The 3,874-nt window shown below is 40.4% G+C and overlaps 1 pseudogene; it reads left to right on the forward strand.

The window, feature by feature from the left end:
* Positions 1-852: 852 nt before the first annotated feature.
* Positions 853-1,276, forward strand: LOC118380331 (60S ribosomal protein L22-like; annotated as a pseudogene).
* The last annotated feature ends 2,598 nt before the right edge of the window (positions 1,277-3,874 follow it).

Genomic DNA, 3,874 nt, shown 5'->3' on the forward strand with positions numbered 1-3,874 from the left:
GATGTCCTCTGGGACGTCATTAAGATGATCATCCACAGATCCATGCTTGGATACACAGACAGATGCTTGGCCAGCTCAGCGCATCATTAACGGGGAAGAATAGAAACTTGTTCACATCTGGGGATGTTGAAGCTCGTAGGATTCCCTGTCCTGTAAACACAAATTATAACCCTGCAAGGCTGGACTTCTCCAACCTACCTACAGACAGTACTCGAAGCGAGCAATGAATGGTGTGATAACAAGTAATGTCATTACAGTAGAGATATGAAGCTGATAATCTTTATGTGTGTATTACACATACTGCAGGCTCTAATGACTTGTCAGTTTAATACACATGCTACAGGCTCTAATGACTTGTCAGTTTAATACACATGCTACAGGCTCTAATGACTTGTCAGTTTAATACACATAGTCTGTTTTCATGGTAGGCTAGAGGAACAAACTTGATTGAGAAAAAAATGCATAGCTCTTGACGTTTAAAGGTAATTCACGCTTGAGCCAACATCCACAGTGTTTACTGTGAGTGCGTTCTGCGCTAACATCAGGGAGCTTTTAAAATTCCACATTTTTTTGTGTGTGTGACTGTAGAATCCTTAGAGAGTAACGCATTGAGGAACTATCCTGTGGATTCACGGCTACGCCCATCCTCTCTAATCGAGGGGTTAGCTCGAGCCCAGAATTCTGATTGGCTGACATAAACTTTGTGTTTACGTGGTACGTAAGAACAGCCCTTAGCCGTGTTATATTGCCCATTTACCACACCGTATTCCTTAATTAACCTATGGTTCTTGCAATTAACAAATGTTGTCATCACGGAGTCCATTTCGAGCTTGATGACGCTCTTTAGCTTTCTGCTAAATTCTTCGCAATGGCTCCTGTGAAGAAGCAGAGCACCAAAGGGTCCAAGGGAAGAAGAAGAAGAAGCAGGTCCTGAAGTTCACTCTGGACTGCACCCACCCTGGTGAAGATGGCATCATGGATGCAGCCCACTTTGAGCAGTTCCTCCAGGAGCGCATCAAGGTGATTGGGAAAGCTGGAAACCTGGATGGTGGTGTGGTGTCTATTGAGAGGAGTAAGTGCAAGATCACAGTTTCCTCCGAGGTCCCCTTCTCCAAAAAGATATCGGAAATATCTAACCAAGAAGTACTTGAAGAAAAACGATCTTCGCGACTGGCTGCGTTACTTCCAGATCAACCAGGATGAAGAGGAGGAGGAGGAAGATGAGGATTAAACCCCCTGTCTGCTGGATTTTGTACATTTAATAAATTCTTAGAGTAAAAAATACAAAAAATACAAATTATAAAAAAAGATGACGCTCTGCTGTAAGCAAGACCTGTCATGGTCGTCGTAAGCAGGAGACCATGGCTCAGCGTGATGAGAATTCATTTACTCTTTTAATGAGAACGAACACTGAACCAAACTATACAAAACAACGAAATGAACCGTGAAGCTATTTACAATGAGTGCTGAAACAGGCAACTACACATAGACAATAACCCACGAAATACCCAAGGCTACCTAAATATGGTCCCCAATCAGAGACAACGATAAACAGCTGCCTCTGATTGAGAACCAATCTAGGCAACCATAGACATAAAAACACCTAGACTGGAACCCATAAACATACAAAAACCCTAGATAGGTTAAAAACACAAATTTCACCCTCGTCACACCCTGACCTAACCAAAATAATAAAGAAAATAAAAATAACTAAGACCAGGGCGTGAAAAGACCGCATCCCAAATGGTACCCTGATCCCTATGTAGTGCACTCTGGGCCCTGATCAAGAGTAATGACAAACACGAAAATTGGTTTTTAGAAATGTTTGCAAATGTATTATAAATAAAAAACTGAATTATCACATTTAAATAATTATTCAGACCCTTTACTCAGTACTCTGTTGAAGCACCTTTGGCAGCTATTACAGCCTCGAGTCTTTTTGGGTATGACGCTACAAGCTTGGCACACCTGTATTTGGGGTGTTTCTCCCATTCTTCTCTGCAGATCCTCTCAACCTCTGTGAGGTTGGATGGGGAGCATCGCTGCACAGCTATTTTCAGGTCTCTCCAGAGATGTTTGGGCGGGTTCAAGTCCGGGCTCTGGCTGGGCCACTCAAGGACATTCAGAGACTTGTCCCGAAGCCACTCCTGCGTTGTCTTGGCTGTGTGCTTAGGTTCGTCGTCCTGATAGAAGGTGAAGATTCGCCCCAGTCTGAGGTCCTGAGCAGTCTGGAACAGTTTTTAATCTAGGATCTCTCTGTACTTTGCTCTGTTCATCTTTCCCTCGATCCTGACAAGACTCCCAGTCCCTGTCACTGAAAAACATCCCCACAGCATGATGCTGCCTCCACCATGCTTCACCATAGGGATGGTGCCAGGTTTTCTCCAGTGATGACGCTTGGCATTCAGGCAAATAGTTTAATCTTGGTTTCATCAAACCAAATAATATTTTTTCTTATGGTCTGAGAGTCTTTAGGCGCCTTTTGACAAACTCCAAACGGGCTGTCAAGTGCCTTTTACTGAGGAGTGGCTTCCGTCTGGCCACTCTGCCATAAAGGCCTGAGTCCTGCAGAGAATGTGCAAAGCTGTCATCAAGGCAAAGATTGGCTACTTTGAAGAATCTAAAATGTAAAATATATTTTGATTTGTTTAACATTTTTTGGGTTACTACAATTTTCCATATGTGTTATTTCATAGTTTTGATGTCTTCACTATTATTCTACAATGTAGAAAATAGTAAAAAACAAATAAAAACCCTGTAAGGGTTTTCCTCCTCCTCTTCGTCTGAGGAGGAGAAGCGTGAAGGATCGGAGGACCAATGCGCAGCGTGGTAAGTGTCCATGGTTGTATATTTAAAAAACATAAACTGAACACTATGAATACAAAAACAATAAACGTGAAACGAACGAAAACCGAAACAGTACAGTTTGGTGAAAAACACAGACACGGAAACAAACAGTGAAACCCAGGCTACAACTAACGACACCTGCCTCTGATTGAGAACCATACTCGGCCCGAAACATATAAAAATCCCCAAATCATAGAAAAACAAACATAAGACTGCCCAACCCAACTCACACCCTGACCCTACTAAATAACGACAAAACAAAAAGGAAATAAAGGTCAGAACGTGACAACCCCTTTGCCATTAGAGTATTTTATGTAGACTGTTGACTAAAAATTGCAATTAAATCAATTTTAATCCCAATTTTGTAACAACAAAAAAGAGGAAGAAATTCAAAGGCTACTTTTACTGTAGATTCAGTGCTGATGATGCGTTTAGAACAACATTCTGAAATGCAGAGAAAGATGACAACCATAGTTTATTGCACATAAGGAAACAGCTGAGAAACCTTCTTCCTCAGAGTATACGTTTTCATTTTCTCAAGAAAATACATAACACACATTACAACATTTCATTGAAATGGCAATTTATCACCGTAACGTGAACAACTAAAGTGTGAAATCCCACTGGTACACGGTTGCTTGTTAATTGCTTCGCCAGCCACAACTGCTTTGTAAATAGTATGTTATTAACATTGACTGAGAAGACGCCATTGTCAATCAAGGTTAACCTTACATAGCTAATTACAATACCTAATTTGGTTAACGAGTAGGAGTGTACTTGTGCAGGTATACTTTTTTTTGTAGAGAAAATCCTCGAATTCTAATTCAAAAACTATTTCAGTATATTTCTAATTTATGAGAAATATACATATAATGTACTTAAGGTATATTCCATGTATATTTGTTTTGCTCTTCGTGTAATATGTGTCACGTTTGTCAAATTGTATAGTGGTATAGTATATTATATAGTGGTATCGTATAGTATATACTGGTATAGATTATACAGTAATATAGTATATGATATAGTT

Source organism: Oncorhynchus keta, chromosome 6, assembly GCF_023373465.1.
Source record: "Oncorhynchus keta strain PuntledgeMale-10-30-2019 chromosome 6, Oket_V2, whole genome shotgun sequence".
Taxonomy (NCBI): Eukaryota; Metazoa; Chordata; class Actinopteri; order Salmoniformes; family Salmonidae; genus Oncorhynchus; species Oncorhynchus keta.